The following is an 11,671-nucleotide window of genomic DNA, read 5'->3' as shown; positions in this document are numbered from 1 at the left end:
TCTCTCTCTCTCTCTGTCCGTGAATATTTGATAATTCTGTGTCTTTCTTAGTAGTTAGAGTCGCCATCCCAACCCTCTTTTATATTACCGTTGTCCTGGATATATATACTATCTATAAATCTATGTATATATATATTTATATATATATATATGTATATATACATATATATATATATATATATATATATATATATATATATATATATATATATATATGTATATACATACACACACACACACCAAATGCAACTGTTTCAAATCTACTGTAGGACAAAGGCCTCAGACATGTTCTTATTCATGTCTTGGGTTTGGCCTTTTTACTCACAACGCTGGTCAATGCAATTGGTGATGGTGGTAAACTATTTTCTGATTACTCGCAACAAACCAACTTAGTATGAGTGTCCTTGAATGATACAGCTTTGCTGACCATAGATATACACAAACCATTTCACCACGTTAAGGTATATCCACTCAGAAAGGATATATACACGCACACACACACACACACACATATATATATATATATATATATATATATATATATATATATATATATGCATATGCATATATATATGCATATACATATATATATATATATATATAAATATATATATATATATATATATATATATATATATATATATATATATATATGTATATATATATATATATATATATATATATATATATATATATATAGTGTGTGTGTGTGCTTTTATACGTATGTACACTCTGTGCATACACTGGAGCTTAAATAGCTTGGAAAGTAAAATCTATAAAATGTAGGAAGTTGGTAACTGGTAACTAGAAGCCACAAAGATTTTTTTTTCTTTTTTTCTTTTTTCATTTCAAACGTCCAAAAAGTTTGTGGTTAGTTAAGTATAACCTTTTTCCGCGGGATCGTGGGGAAAATGCAGAATCCATAATAAGGATAATTGGTCTAATCTCTCTCTCTCTCTCTCTCTCTCTCTCTCTCTCTCTCTCTCTCTCTCTCTCTCTCTCAGTATTTGAACTCTATTCAGATTGGGATATTGAATACATATATGGTTGATTTTATATATATATATATATATATATATATATATATAATGTATATATATATAATGTATATATATATATATATATAAAATATTTATATAATATATATTTATATATATGTATATCTATCTATCTATTTATCTATATCTATCTATCTATCTATCTATATATATATATATATATATATATATATATATATATATATATATATATATATATATAGAATCTGTCTGTCTGTCTTCTTCTCACGCTAAAATACAAGCTTTCCGGTGGAGATATTCTCTTAAAATGAGAGACTTTTCTCTTAAGTGCCACATTCCAAGTCTCTTCCAGGAAAATATCTCCAAGCTTGGGAGATTGAGAGATTTTGCGAGTCTCTCTCTCTCTCTCTCTCTCTCTCTCTCTCTCTCTCACGCCCGCGCGTGCGCACTCACGCACTCATACACTTGTGGATGTCGGCTGTTGTCAAGGCGACTTCTGAAAGGATTTTCACTGTGCAATGTATCGGTAACTTGGCTACCTTTGCTTTGATCGTCATAGGTGTGACATAAATCGCTTAGCTGACTGTTTTCTTTACTGTATCTACTTTTGGTTTGATTTTATTCATTCTTCCTTACTTATTTTCTTTCTATCCTTCTACGTTAACTATTATTTTCTTTCTATTCTTCTACGTTAACTATTATTTTCTTTCTATCCTTCTACGTTAACTATTTTCTTTCTATCCTTCTACGTTAACTATTTTCTTTACTGCATCTACTTTTGGTTTTATTTTATTCATTCATCCTTACTTATTTTCTTTCTATCCTTCTACGTTAACTATCTTCTTTCTATCCTTCTACGTTAACTGTTTTCTTTACTGCATCTACTTTAGGTTTGATTTTATTCATTCTTCCTTACTTATTTTCTTTCTATCCTTCTACGTTAACTATTTTCTTTACTGCGTCTACTTTTGGTTTGATTTTATTCATACTTCCTTACTTATTTTCTTTCTTTCTTTTTATCCTTCTACGTTAACTATTTTCTTTACTGCATCTACTTTTGGTTTGATTTTATTTATTCTTCCTTACTTATTTTCTTTCTAGCTTTCTACGTTAACTATTTTCTTTACTGTATCTATTTTTGGTTTGATTTTATTCATTCTTCCTTACTTATTCTCTCTCTATCCTTCTACGGTAACTATTTTCTTTACTGCATCTACTTTTGGTTTGATTTTATTCATTCTTCCTTACTTATTCACTCTCTATCCTTCTACGGTAACTATTTTCTTTACTGCGTCTACTTTTGGTTTGATTTTATTCATTCTTCCTTACTTATTTTCTTTCTATCCTTCTACGTTAACTGTTTTCTTTACTGCGTCTACTTTTGGTTTGATTTTATTCATTCTTCCTTACTTATTCTCTCTCTATCCTTCTACGGTAACTATTTTCTTTACTGCATCTACTTTTGGTTTGATTTTATTCATTCTTCCTTACTTATTCTCTCTCTATCCTTCTACGGTAACTATTTTCTTTACTGCATCTACTTTTGGTTTGATTTTATTCATTCTTTCTTCCTTATTTTCTTTCTATCCTTCTACGTTAACTATTTTCTTTCTATCCTTCTACGTTAACTATTTTCTTTACTGCGTCTAGTTTTGGTTTTGATTTTATTCATTCTTCCTTCCTTATTTTCTTTCTATCCTTCTACGTTAACTATTTGCTTTACTGTATCTACTTTTGGTTTGATTTTATTCATTCTTCCTTACTTATTTTCTTTCTATCCTTCTATGTTAACTAATTTCTTTACTGCATCTACTTTTGGTTTGATTTTATTCATTCTTCCTTACTTATTCTCTCTCTATCCTTCTACGTTAACTATTTTCTTTACTGCATCTGCTTTTGGTTTGATTTTATTCATTCTTCTCTACTTATTTTCTTTCTATCCTTCTACGTTAACTATTTTCTTTACTGCATCTGCTTTTGGTTTGATTTTATTCATTCTTCTCTACTTATTTTCTTTCTATCCTTCTACGTTAACTATTTTCTTTACTGCATCTACTTTTGGTTAGATTTTATTCATCATTCTCTACTTATTTTCTTTATCTTTCTACGTTAACTATTTTCTCTACTGCATCTATTTTTTATTTTATTTTATTAATTCTTCCCTACTTATGTTCTTTATCTTTCTACGTTAACTATTTTCTTTAATGCATCTATTTTTATTTTGGATTTATCCATTCCATCTTATTATATTTCTATCTTTCTTATTGAAAGATCAGGTGTGAGAATAATAGCTGAATGGTAAGAAGTAGTAAGGAAGTAAGAGTAAAACTGAGTAAATGAAGAAGTAGGAGAAAATAATTAATTAAGAATCTAGTGAAAAAATAATAAATTAGAGAGAAATTAGAGAAAAGCTGAGTAAACTAGGCTTGGTAAACCACCAGATATCTGTTTATGCGAAAGTTTTCAGCTTTTATTTTGTTAGATTTTGTCAAATTTTAACAGTATATATATATATATATATATATATATATATATGTTTATATATATATATATATATATATATATATATATATATATATATATATATATATATATATACAGTATATATATAGTATACATGTATACACTCTATATTTATATGTGTAGATGCATATACATTTACATGTTTGAATATACTCTAGATATATTTGTATGTTATATATATGTATATACATACTATTTATACTGCATATATAAAATTCTAATAGTATATATAAACTTATATTTATATCTATATATATATATATATATATATATTTATATCTATATATATATATATATATATATATATATATATATATTATAATTTCACCTTGATATCTCTCTGTGAATTATTTGATTGTAAAACTGCGGAATACCAGGATCACGAAGAGCTTCAAACAACCTGAAATAATTACCAAATTATTATTTCTTTTTCGAAAATTTCGTATATAGGTTATATATGACTGGTACGTCTTGCACAACTGTGTAACTGATAGACGGCCCACACACATGCTCCCACTTGTAGTTATTTCGTGTGTATACATACATATATACATACATACATACATACATGCATACATACATACAGATGTGTTAGTTTGTTAGAATTTGTTAGAATGTACAGGTAAACTTGATTGTGGCAAGAGTAAAGTTTGGGATATTATGTGAATCTGGTCAGGTGAAATGCAGTATGTTTGGGAGAGTTTAAATCTGGTCCTGTCTGGCTTTGTAGAACATGAAAGGATGATTTGGGAAATTTGAGTAAAGAGATTATTGACACGGAAGGGCATGTGATAGTAGAAATCTACAGAGTTCCTGATTTTGATGAGAATGAATTATGTATGACAATATTTTTCCTTGTTTTTTTTATTTATTTATTTATTTATTTTTTTTTTAAGAGAAGAGGATAAGAAAGAAATTTCTTTGATGATGTTATTATTGAGTAGATGAAGAGCAATGTGTGTATAACGGTGAGAAGAGAGGTAGCTGCGGGTATATCGCAACGTTAATTACATGTAGAAATTAATGCAATCAAGAGAGTACAGTGATGCTTTTTTTATTATTCCATGATGAAGTTGGTGGTGACAAGAGTGAGGTGTAGGTGGAAGAAGTACTTAATCAGAGGAAATGAGCAAGATTAAATGGTGTCATGATTGAAATAGAAGGTTTATTGCAGGAAAAGGTGATTATTCTCTGCGGAGTTGCAAGATTCAAGGGAAGATTATGTGCAAGTACATAGAGAATAGTTAGGTTTTTCAGGAATAAGAGAGAAAAATATATTCTTTGATAGATTGAGAGGAATGTAAATAGGAGTTTTAGAAGAAATAAGAAATATCTGAGAAAAAGGTCAGTAAACAAATGGATCCTTTAATATATTTCTGGACTAGTGATTCCTTTGAAGAAGTAACTGAATGTGTAGGATAAAGCGGAGAAAGATTAGAGGTATTAAAAGTTTAAAAGTTTTTGATAAACCGAGAATGATTTTAGAAGTGAGTGTCAATGATATAAGAAAGGCTATAAATAATAATTGCTTTGCGAAATACCATGATGGAAAAGGGTGCCATATATCTTGGATATGTGGAGTACTGTAGAACGGAGGCTGCGACTGGGTGTAATTCATCATCTTGGACATGCTGTAGCAACAAGCATCATGATTGACCGCCACTCATATGGTCTTTGCTCCGCTGTGGCTAGCTTCTCTTGCAATACACGTTATCTCGTTGCTCCTCCGTTTTGGCACGTCTAGCTTTCTTGCAATGCACATTATCTCGTTGCTCCTCCGTTCCGGCACGCCTAGCTTCGCTTGCAATACACATTATCTCGTTGCTCCTCCGTTCCGGCACGCCTAGCTTCGCTTGCAATACACATTATCTCGTTGCTCCTCCGTTCCGGCACGCCTAGCTTCGCTTGCAATACACATTATCTCGTTGCTCCTCCGTTCCGGCACGCGGTGCATGGATGTGTACGCCAGCCTCGTTGGTCACTATTGAAGTATTATAGATATCTATAATCTATAGCCTCTTTGTTAGTACAGTGGTAACGTGTTCGCCTAGCATCCGCATGGCAGCAGATCGATCCCCGCGCGGGACCGTGAGTTTAGGCTGTTTTCTTGGGAGGCCACTGCTGTGGTTGGGCACCCCAATGGGGGATTGGGCTTGCCTGGCTGACGTTCTGGTGAGCATCTATTCTGATGGAACTGGAACTGAATCCAAACACCTTTAACCTTTTAACCTTTACATGAATTAGCTGTGAGAAGGTGGCGACCAAACACGATGCTTGTGGGCGGGGCATGTTAAAGATGAGGGGCTGCGCCCAGTTGCCTCCATGAAACGAAGGTTCAGTTTTCTCGTTTCTAGTTTGTAGTTCTAGTTTTCTAGCTCTCTTATTTTACTCCTAACAAAATACATTCCTTATTCAATTCTAAAGATTCGGGAATCCCTTATTTTTCCTTTCCTCACAGAGGTATGTTGTAGGTCATCCTTTTAAATTGTGAGATTTTATGTTCAATAAAAAGATGATTGAAACGTGAAACCTTACGTCTTCGTCGTTCCATGATTGATCAAAAGAATTGGAAGCGTTTGACCTTCCTCGTGAAAAAGAATTGAAAAATTGTAGGAAACAGGGAAAAGGAAAGCTAATTAATTTGCAAATTATTAGCCGTAAGAGACAATTCTTGACATGTATGCATGACTTCTTTTTTTTTTAACAGCATTCAGAAATAACAATATTTTTTTTTTTTTTTTTTTTTTTTTTTTTTTTTTTTAAGACGGTATATTGAGGTAACATATATGCATGGATTTTTTTAAGACAGTATTCAGAGGTAACATATATGCATTTTTTTAAGACAGTATTCAGAGGTGACATATATTCATGTTTTTTTAAAGACAGTATTCAGAGGTGACAGGGATTTAGGGACTATTATTATCATTATTATTATTATTATTGTTATTATTATTACTATTATTATTATTATTACTTTTTTTAGAAATTAAATAAACAAAACAGTCTATAACTCAACCAAAACTCAAGTTTTATGACTCCAGTATGGGAATATAAACAAAGAATGGTTTCCTTCAATTTTTGTCTTCACTTTAATAGAAATATCGATGAAGTAATACTTGATCACTTACCTCCTCGGGTCCTGAAGTAGTCCATTGAGTCTCTCAAGATGCCATGACACATCGTTAATCATTCTATGTATAAAGAAAAAGGAGAGGACGAAGAAAAGAAACTCCCACACCACACGTTCCCTAATATGTCAATCATAATGAGTCACACCAAAACAAAAAGTTATTGTGAATGTCACAGTGGAAATCATATTATTAGTATTATTATTATTAGTAGTAGTAGTATTATTATTATTATTATATTATTATTATTATTATTATTATTATTATTATTATTATTATTATTGGTGTTGTTATGATTATTGTTTTTGTTGTTATTATTATTATTATTGTTATTATTATTATTATCATTATTATTATTATTGTTGTTATTATTATCATTTAGCTAAAGTATAACCCTAGTTGGAAAAGTAGGATGTTATGAGCCCATGGGCTCCAAAAAGGAAAAATAGCCCAGTGAGGAAAAAGGAAATCCGAAAGACTACAAGAGAAGTAATGGACAATTAAAATTAGATATTCTACGAAGAGGAACAACATTTAAATAGACATTTCATAAGTAAACTATAAAAAAGGAGTCTTATATCAGCCTGTTCAACATAAAAACATTCGCTTGAAGTTTGAAATTCTTAACCTAAATCTAGTTGTCTCCGGTAATATTTCGCCTGTTTTATAAATGATTGACCATCAACCCGCTTAAGTACGAATATCCCTGGAAAGGTTCACATGAGGTAGAGGTTTTTTAGATGTATTATTATGGAAAATTAGGTGTGGATCGTCATTATCAATTCTCAAAGGAAATTGACACGTTGTCATTTTGGTATATTCAGGTGGACATTATGATAATGATTATACTTGCTAAGCTACAACACTAGTTGGAAAAGCAGGATGCTATAAGCCCGAGGGGCTCCAAATGGGAGAATAGCCCAGTGAGGAAAGGAAAAAAAGGAAAAGGAAATATTTTAAGAAGAGTAACGAACATAAGATTAAATATCTTCTATTTAAACTCATTTTTTTTCTAACAAAACAAAAGGAAGAGAAATAAGCTAGAATAGTGTGTTCAAGTGTACCCTCAAGCAAGAGAACTCTAACCCAAGACTGTTGAAGACCATGGTATGAAGGCTATGGCACTACCCAAGACTAGAGAATAATGGTTTGATTTTTGAGTATCTTTCTCCCAGAAGAGCTGCTTACCATAGCTAAAGAGTCTCTTCTACCCTTACCAAGCGGTAAGTGGCACTGGACAATTAGAGTGCAGTAACCCCTTGAGTGAAGAAGAATTGTTAGGTAATCTGTGTTGTCAGGTGTATGAGGACAGAAAAGAATCTGTAAAGAATAGGCCAGACTATTCAGTGTATGTGTAGGCAAAAGAAAATGAACCGTAACCAGATAGAAGGATCCAATGTACTGTCTGGCCAGTCAAAAGACCCAATAACTCTAGCGGTAGCATCTCAACAAGTGGCTGGTGCCGGGGGAAGGTTAGTGATGACCGAATTATTTTATTTAAATAGAGGTAGATTTGACCATTGATTGATTGATTGATTGATTGATGGAGAGTTTTCTGGCATCCTGACATCGAAGGTCATTGACGCTATAGTAGATTTGACTTTTAACTCTGAGTAAAGATAACTTTTGCTTGATTTTTTTCCGAAAGAGGCGAATAGGAAAGATAATTAGCTTGTACAGATACACACATGTATATATTGTATGTTTCCGCTATATAATAAAGAGAAAATGCATGGCTATATATATATATATATATATATATATATATATATAATATATATATATATATATATACATACATACATACATATATATATATATATAATATATATACATACATACATACATATATATATATATATATATATATATATATATATATATATATATATATATATATATATATATATATATATGTCCGGTCATGCTGAGCTCTCCTCGTCCCTCTGGTGAGAGGATGTTGCATGTGTGTGCATATCTATTGAAATGTTTAACTAATTTTTTGACGGGTCACGTACACTAGTATACATGTAACTAGCAACAAGAACACATAGGTGTGAATATACATACATATATATATATATATATATATATATATATATATATATATATATATATATGTATTTATACAGTATATTTATGCATATATATATATATATATATATATATATATATATATATATATATATATATATATATGTTTGTATTCGAAGGCGCTTTTAATAATAGTAATTGGCAATGATATATTGTGGTAGTTGCAGTATATATATATATATATATATATATATATATATATATATATATATATATATATATATATATATATATATATATATATATGTATATATATACTGTATATGTATTTGATATATAATATTTATTTGGAATGTAATGTTAGATCATCCACCCGTTCAAGATATCACTTACTTAATCATGACTCTCCTGGAACCCGAAATTCTAAAGGAATCTTTACGGTCTCGCTGAAAAGGAAAATCTTATTAGTATGATTATGGAGACCAGAGTTTAGCAATCTGAAGTCTTTCCCAGACCCTGAAATGCTTCAGGAATCATAGGGGTTTGGTTTTTGGAGGGGAAGGGGATGTTAGCACTGATGGTGTTCTTCACTCTGTTCTCAATTTTTGTTTTATTATTATTATTATTATTATTATTATTATTATTATTATTATTACTTGCTAACCTACATCCCTAGTTGGAAAAGCAGAATGCTTTAAGCCCGAGGGCTCCAATAGGGAAAATAGCCGAGTGAGGAAAGGAAATAAGAAAACTACAGGAAAATTAATTAAAAATATTATGCCAGCAATGTTTTTAGATTTAGGCTTGAGGTCAGGATGGCAGGTTCATCCTTGCCAAGATTCTTGGGCAGGATGTGTTGTAGTATGCCAACGGTATTTATAGATTTATTTCAGAAACAGGTCTCCTGAAAGCTATTTAACTTTGAAAAGGATATCTTCGCTTACATGTCTTTTAATTGAATCTCCTTTTATTCTTTATTCATAACAAATGATATCGGCGTCACTGACCTTCAAGGATGCTAGAAAACTCAAAGTCAATCAATTGGTCACAATTTTCAGGCAGTTGTTACAACTGCTTTTTAGCTATTTACTTAACCTTCGTTCCCCTTTTCTGTAGTTCAATTGTGGAGTTTCATCCCAATTACACTGCTATGTTGAATGGTCTCCCCGTACCCAGTGCTGAGCCATCCCTCCCCTTATATAATAAAGAGCTAGTGTCTGTATGTATATATATATATATATATATATATATATATATATATATATATATATAATAAAGAGCTAGTGTCTGTATATATATATATATATATATATATATGTATATATATATATATATATATATATATATATATATATATATATATATATATACAGACACTAGCTCTTTATTATATAGGGGCATATATATATAAATATATATATATATATATATATATATATATATATATATATATATATATATATAAAAATTCATATATATATGCCCCTATATAATAAAGAGCTAGTGTCTGTATGTATATATATATATATATATATATATATATATATATATATATATATATATATACAGTATATATATATATTTATATATATGTATATGCCCCTATATAATAAAGAGCTAGTGTCTGTATATATATATATATATATATATATATATATATATATACAGTATATATATATATATATATATATATATATATATATATATATATATATATATATATATATATATATACAGTATATATATATATATATATTTATATATATATATATATATATATATATATATATATATAAATGCATACTGTACCTATATTTATTTCTAGTCACGCTCAGCAGCGTTGCCCAGACGCATAACACTTGGTTTCTCCCTGTCCCTTGTGTAGGGGGAGGGGGAGTACTCATAGCCTGGTGAGAAGGAATACCTCGAGAGCAAAGTGGGAATGGGTGGGAAGGGTTGAATCTGGGTGTGTGCGTATCTATCTAAATATTCAGCCGTCATTTTTGACGGGTCGCGTGCACTAGTAAATCCATAAATCTTAAAATGTTTATATCACATCTCTGAGCTGTATATTATACTTCAAATGTTATAATCCATAAGTCTGGACATGCTTATGATATCATTAACCTGTGGTAATTTGTTTGTAATTGTTAATTACTACTTTATTGTAATGCTTAATTAACTGTTATGCATTCAAAGAAATCAAAATCCTCCTGCCTTGTATAATCTTTCATCGGATTAAATCATCATTATTCTTACCCAAGACCTTAATTATCTGGGATCTTGGTCTAGCAATCACGCGATGTAACTCACCTTTGAAGGTATAAAGGCCACTCATGAATGGTAGAGGCAAGGGACAGTGACATTGCCCTATCAAGCAGGACAATGCCCTAGAGACTGACTATACATATGTGATCAGCGCCCAAGCCCCCTCTCTACCCAAGGAGGGCCAGGCAATGGCTGCTGATGACTCAGCAGATAGACCTGTAGGCTCCCCCAAACCACCCATCCTTTGCTCACAAGGATGGTGAGGTTGCAGCGACCAAAAGAACATCAGGCGATGTAACTTACCTTGGATAACCTTTATTGTAACCTTTGAATTAGCTTAAGCAGAAATTTTTTAATATCTTTACCTGTTATTCCTAGGTGCACCTCAACCTTTAATAAATTTCATTTATGTTTTGCAAGGTTTAGAATTCTTATGGAATGGAATTCCTATGTTATTTTTGGAGTCCTTATAGAATTGTTGGAATTCTTATGGAATTCTTATGGAATTGTGGATTTTTGCAAAATCTTGGGATGTTTATTATTGCAATGTTTTGATGACTATCTTTATTGTCAAATGGAATTAGATGTTTTCGATATTATTATTATTATTATTATTATTATTATTATTATTATTATTAATAATATTACCTAAGCTAAACCTCTGGTTGATATTATTATTATTATTATTATTATTATTAT

This window comes from Palaemon carinicauda, chromosome 15 (genome assembly GCF_036898095.1).
Source record: "Palaemon carinicauda isolate YSFRI2023 chromosome 15, ASM3689809v2, whole genome shotgun sequence".
NCBI classification, from domain to species: domain Eukaryota; kingdom Metazoa; phylum Arthropoda; class Malacostraca; order Decapoda; family Palaemonidae; genus Palaemon; species Palaemon carinicauda.
Note: the sequence above shows the minus strand (reverse complement) of the source record.